Source organism: Harmonia axyridis, chromosome 5, assembly GCF_914767665.1.
Source record: "Harmonia axyridis chromosome 5, icHarAxyr1.1, whole genome shotgun sequence".
In the NCBI taxonomy this organism is placed as follows: Eukaryota; Metazoa; Arthropoda; class Insecta; order Coleoptera; family Coccinellidae; genus Harmonia; species Harmonia axyridis.
Window position 1 is genome coordinate 29,025,565 of NC_059505.1, and position 7,230 is coordinate 29,032,794.

At 32.6% G+C, this 7,230-nt stretch overlaps 1 long non-coding RNA gene across 1 annotated transcript; it reads left to right on the top strand.

Annotated features, from left to right (window-relative positions):
* Positions 1-3,021: 3,021 nt before the first annotated feature.
* LOC123681008 lies at positions 3,022-6,812 on the top strand. The gene is made up of 2 exons (XR_006747583.1): positions 3,022-3,380; positions 4,023-6,812. It is a non-coding gene; the product is annotated as an uncharacterized LOC123681008 (long non-coding RNA).
* The last annotated feature ends 418 nt before the right edge of the window (positions 6,813-7,230 follow it).

Here is a 7,230-nt window from a genome sequence, read left to right on the forward strand (position 1 = left end):
CATCGATAAAAACGAATAAAGAACATAAAATGATAAAAACTGGTACTCGTTAATATTGAAATTCTAGGCGGCGCACGCGACTCCTATATTTTAATAAATAAAAATGGCTGACATTTGGTAATGAATGAAGAATATCGTCGGCTAAGAGTGTAAATCTGCTAAGTCCATTTTGAACAATTTCACAGGAGACCGAAAAAACCGTACAGTACAGTGTTATAATAATAATAATAAGAGAGTTTATTCATGAAAATACATTCAATAGAGTTTATTGAATGTATTTTCATGAATAAACTCTCTTATTATTATTATTATAACACTGTACTGTACGGTTTTTTTGGTCTCCTGTGAAATTGTTCAAAATGGACTTAGCAGATTTACAGAGTTCATTCATGAAAATACATTCAATAGAGTTTATTGAATGTATTTTCATGAATAAACTCTCTTATTATTATTATTATAACACTGTACTGTACGGTTTTTTTGGTCTCCTGTGAAATTGTTCAAAATGGACTTAGCAGATTTACACTCTTAGCCGACGATATACAAAAAGAAAAAGAAGTACAATTTCCAAGTGTGTAATATCATACGATATTAATTATATATCTGGTTAATGTATCGACAAAATGCCATCAACATAACCATTGTCAAACAGAAGATTTCCACGTTATGACGTAGGAATCATAATTCATAATAATCTGCAGAAGAGGGACTAAGGTATAGGCTAGTCTTTTGAATTTTTCTAGCGTATTTTACACCTGTTGTCGATAGTTACGCCGCGGCTAAAAATTTTTCTTTATAATAAAAATAAAATTATAATGATGTGAAAATTATTGAAAGAAAATATTTTTGTTGAGTATCCAGTTTTTGGATATTTAAATACATTCTTGAATTTCTAAAAATATTTTCTGCTCTCAATTGTTTGGCTTAGGGGTTAAAGATATTTAATTTTCGTACTTAAAATTATTCATGAAATATTATTCTTTTATTTGGGAAATGGTCAACAATAATACACACTTTTAGGGAATCTGCATAGTTGAAATAAAACGTTTCTCGTTTTTTCTAATAGTTTTCGAATTTTCCGTTAGTTGGTAAACTTTGAAATTCATTTTGCTCGAAATCCGTTTTGAGTCTAGGATTTTTCCCCTAGACTCTTTACATATCATATGATTTATATCGTTGGAGTTTAGATATTATGTGATGCATTTCGAAAAAAAATATTATGTTTGATATGTAGTATCCTTTGAATACATTTTTTTTATATATTAATATATTTTTTCTCTCATTAATTGCAGATATAAAATTAATGCAACTGTTCCTACAGTATTTGAGATTCCTAGACGATCTTTTTGCTGAACTGAATGCGCTTCATCTGTACCACTTCTCCAGCAGTAACGCAGTTCTAGGCGCTGTTGCATATCAGTCCATAAAAATTTTAAGTTCGCCATAAAATTGGATTTTCAGCCGAATGAAGATCATTCCGACGGAATACGCCGTTACGCATTGCAGTAAAACACCAACGGTTGGACACCACCAGATATTTATTGACCAACAATGTTACTGTTGATGGAGATAAAGTCTTGGGGAAACACCATTTTTTTCGCTGTAAATTCCAAAAAAATTGAAGGGTTTTCCTGCTTCAGTACGGAGCACATGTATTATCAAGGGATTCAAATGGAAATACAGTACTGCAGGGTTTATGTTCCACAAAAGAAGGAATCGACATGGAAATGTGCGAATTTTAAGTAGAAGTCGGAGGCGACCCTAATTTAATGGGAAAATATGGGCAGACTCCATTGCATAAGCTTGCTAAAAACCATAAAGCACCTCATGCAATGGAATGTGCCAAATATTTAATTGAAAATGGTGTAAATGTAAATTTCCAGGATGAATTCGGCGAAACAGCTTTACACACCTTAGTGGATTATTGTGAAGAATACACCCCAATGTTCGAGTTGCTTTTGAGAAGTGGGACTGATACGAAAATATTGAATAATAAGGGGAGAACCTTCTTAGACATATTGAAACTGGATACGTGCACGGATACGAGACAAGAAATTCTGAGACATCTTATTATACTGGAATTTAAAGAAAATATTCAATTCAGTGTTGATATAATCCACCCTGAAGATGAATTATTCCAAAAAAATTGTAGAAAAGAATTAATACTTTTGGAGTCTCGAAAAATAGCAAAATTTCAAACAGTACCAGAACATTCTCTTTACAACATTCTGATTTCGACTCACAAGAAAGTAAGCAGATTATGTCAAAATCCAATTTTACAGTCAATAGTGTCAGAATTCGATGAACGAGAATATCCAATTTATGGCTTTGATCTGAAAACAAAAATGGAGTCTGGGTTGTGACTATTTTTGGATGAAGAAAGAGTTTGTGAAATTTTATCAATCATATCTAATGGAGTTGCTTTTGAGAAGTGGTGCTGATACGAAAATGTTGAATAATAAGAGAGGAACCTTCTTCGACATATTAATAGATAGGTGCAATGATAGAAGACAACAAATTCAGAGACATCTATTTACACTACCATTCACTGAAAATTTTCAATTCAGTGTTGACAGAATCCACTTTGAAGTTGTACTATTCCAAGATAATTGTAGAACAAAATTGAAACTTTCGGATTCCCGCAAAATAGCAGGCAGCATTTCGCTGTTGAATCCAAAAAAAAATTGAGCTGGCGATTATCTTGCTTCAGCATGGAGCAAATGTAAAAATCAAGGGATATAAATAGAAATACAGTACTGCACGGTTTTTGTTCCACAAAAGAAGGAATCGACATGGAAATGTGCAAATTTTTAGTAGAAGTCGGATGTCACCCTAATTTATCGGGAAAATATGGGCAGACTCCATTGCATAAGCTTGCTGAAAACCATAAAGCACCTCTTGCAATGGAATGTGTGACTGAAGAAGAAGAGTATTTAGTTATATATACGAATAAAATCATCCAAATTTGTAGATAGAAGACAACAAATTCAGAGACATCTAATTACACTACTATTCACTGAAAATTTTCAATTCAATGTTGACAGAATCCACTTTGTAGATGTATTATTTCAAGATAATTGTAGAAAAAAATTGAAACTTCCGGATTCTCGCAAAATAGCAGCATTTCAAACAGAACCAGAATGTTCACTCATGGAAATTTTGATTTCGACTAACTAACCAAGCAATTATGCAGATTTTGTCAAAACCCAATTATACGGTCTATAGTGTCTGAATAAGATTCGAAGAATTTAGCGACTGGGACTACGAAGTTATATTTTCTTTTTTGATTAGAAGAGCAGAGCCGATGTCATATTACAAAAGGAGTAAGCAGATAACACACGTGAAACTGTTACTACTGGACTAAGTGAAGAAAACTGTAGGTGAGTTTGACTTTGGAATCAATTGTTTCTACGTTTCATACTGTTGTTGATTACTTTTTATATAAAACAATATTCCAATGTTTGAATTATTGTTACCGAAGAGATGTGGTATTATCAAATATTTATTTATTCTATTCATTCATTCAAAATTAAAAATACGCAGAAGTGGCAATGAGGTCTAGGTTTCTGCTTTGATTTTTTTCTAGAGTATTTTACTCCTGTTGTCAATAGTTGAGACGTGACTAAACATTTTCCTCTATAATACAAATAATAAAAAAAAATAAATAATATTACTGCGAAAATTGTTCAAAGAAAATGATTGTGTTAAGTAACTCGCATTTTATTGATGTTACATACATTTTTTCATGGGTTGAAAGATGGTTTATATTCGATTTTTAAATTTTCCAGAAATATCATTTTTCAATTTAAAAATGATCATCGAGGATACATACTCATTGTGAATCTTCTTGGTTCTATTGAATAATGTTTTTTAATAGTTTTTGAATTTTCCGTTAGTTTGTAAACTTTCAAATCAATTTTCTCGAAATGTGTTCCGATTTGGATTTTTCCCTTAGACTTTCAATATATCATATTATCGTATGATTTTTATAGTCGGATTTGAGATATTCTCTTTAATTGCAGATATAGAGTTGATCCAACTGTTCCTGCATATTTGAAATTCCAAGACGATCCCTCCGCCGAACCGAATGAGCTTCATCTGTACCATTTTTTCCGAAGTAACGCAATCCTAGGCGCTGTTGCACATCAGTCGATCATAGTTTGAAGTTCGCTATAAAATTGAATTTTCAGCCAAATGAAAGATCATTCTGACGGAATACGCCGTTGCACATTGCAGCATCATACTAACGGTTGGACATCACCAGATATTTATTGAACAATAATGTTACTGTTGATGCAGTTAACGTCTTTGGGAAAACACATTTGTATTTCGCTGTTTAATGAAAAAAAAATGAGCAGACGAGTATCCTGCTCCATTATGGAGCAAATGTCAAATCAAGGGATATAAATATAATTACAGTGCAGCACAATTTATGATCCAGAAAAGAAGGAATCGACATAGAAATTTGAAAAATTTAAGTAGATGTCGGATGTTTCCCTAATTTAATGTGAAACATGGATAGACACTATTGCTCAAACTTGCTAAAAATCATCAAGTACCTCATGCAATGAATTGTGCCAAATTTTCAATTGAAAAAGGGGGTTAATGTAGGTAAATTTCCAGGATGAATTCGGCGTAACAACCTTACACATTTTTGCGCATAATTGTAAAGAATTCATCCTACTGTTCGAGTTGCTTTTGAGAAGTGGTGCTGATACGAAAATATTGAATAATAATGGAAGAAACTTCATAAATATATTAATACTAGATAGGTGCAATGATAGAAGACAACAAATTCAGAGACATCTAATTACACTACCATTCACTGAAAATTTTCAATTCAGTGTTGACAGAATCCACTTCGAAGTTGTTTTATTCAAAGGTAATTGTAGAACAAAATTGAAACTTTCGGATTCCCGCAAAAAAGCATGCAGCATTTCGCTGTTGAATCCAAAAAAAATTGAGCAGGCGATTATCTTGCTTCAGTATGGAGCAAATGAAAAATCAAGGGATATAAATAGAAATACAGTACTGCACGGTTTTTGTTCCACAAAAGAAGGAATCGACATGGAAATGTGCTAATTTTTAGTAGAAGTCGGATTTGACACTAATTTATTGGGAAAATATGGACAGACTCCATTGCATAAGCTTGCTAAAAACCATAAAGCACCTCATGCAATGGAATGTGCCAAATATTTAATTGAAAATGGTGTAAATGTAAATTTCCAGGATGAATTCGGCGAAACAACCTTACACATTTTTGCGCATAATTGTAAAGAATTCACCCTACTGTTCGAGTTGCTTTTGAGAAGAGGTGCTGATACGAAAATATTGAATAATAAGGGACGAAACCTCATAGACATATTAATACTAGATAGGTGCGATGATAGAAGACAACAAATTCAGAGACATCTAATTACACTACCATTCACTGAAAATTTTCAATTCAGTGTTGACAGAATCCACTTTGAAGTTGTATTATTCCAAGATAATTGTAGAACAAAATTGAAACTTTTGGATTCCCGCAAAATAGCAGCATTTCGCTGTTGAATCCAAAAAAAAATTGAGCAGGCCATTATCTTGCTTCAGTATGGAGCAAATAAAAAAATCAAGGGATATAAATAGAAATACAGTACTGCACGGTTTTTGTTCCACAAAAAAAGGAATGGACATGGAAATGTGCAAATTTTTAGTAGAAGTCGGATGTGACCTTAATTTATTGGGAAAATATGGGCAGACTACATTGCATAAGCTTGATGAAAACCATAAAGCACCTCATGCAATGGAATGTGCCAAATATTTAATTGAAAATTGTGTAAATGTAAATTTCCAGGATGAATTCGGCGCAACAGCTTTACACACCTCAATGGATTATTGTGAAGAATACACCCCAATGTTCGAATTGGTTTTGAGAAGTGGGACTGATACGAAAATATTGAATAATAAGGGGAGAACCTTCTTAGACATATTGAAACTGGATACGTGCACGGATACGAGACAAGAAATTCTGAGACATCTAATTATACTAGAATTTAAAGAAAATATTCAATTCAGTGTTGATAGAATCCACTCTGAAGATGAATTATTCCAAAAAAATTGTAGAAAAGAATCGATACTTTTGGATTCTCGAAAAATAGCAAAATTTCAAACAGTACCAGAATATTCTCTTTACAACATTCTGATTTCGACTCACAAGAAAGTAAGCAGATTATGTCAAATTCCGATTTTACAGTCAATAGTGTCAGAATTCGATGAACGAGAATATCCAATTTATGGCTTTGATCTGAAAACAAAAATGGAGTCTGGGTTGTGACTATTTTTGGACGAAGGAAGAGCTTGTGAAATTTTATCAATCATCTCTAATGGAGTTGCTTTTGAGAAGTGGGGCTGATACGAAAATGTTGAATAATAAGAGAGGAACCTTATTCGACATATTCAATAGATAGGTGCAATGATAGAAGACAACAAATTCAGAGACATCTAATTACACTACCATTCACTGAAAATTTTCAATTCAGTGTTGACAGAATCCATTTTGAAGTTGTATCATTCCAAGATAATTGTAGAACAAAATTGAAACTTTCGGATTCCCGCAAAATAGCAGCATTTCGCTGTTGAATCAAAAAAAAATTGAGCAGGCGATTATCTTGCTTCAGTGTGGAGCAAATGAAAAATCAAGGGATATAAATAGAAATACAGTACTGCACGGTTTTTGTTCCACAAAAGAAGGAATCGACATGTAAATGTGCAAATTTTTAGTGGAAGTCGAATGTGACCCTAATTTATTGGGAAAATATGGGCAGACTACATTGCATAAGCTTGTACACAAATCGCTGCCATATGATAATGCGACTGCTGCTTAGTTTGCTTAGAAATTCATATATGATGTCATGTATTCATGAAAAGTGTTAAAAGCAATTTTATATGTTATAGCAATTGTTATGGTTTACATTAAAAAACACACAAGTTTGTATCATAACATCAAAACTAATGGCAATAAAAAAAAATAAATGAAATGATAATGTGCCAAAGATTCAATTGAAAATGGTGTAAATGTAAATTTCCAGGATGAATTCCGCGAAACAGCTTTACACATCTTAGTAGATTATTGTGAAGAATACACCCCAATGTTCGAGTTGCTTTTGAGAAGTGGGACTGATACGAAAATATTGAATAATAAGGGGAGAACCTTCTTAGACATATTGAAACTGGATAAGTGCACGGATACGA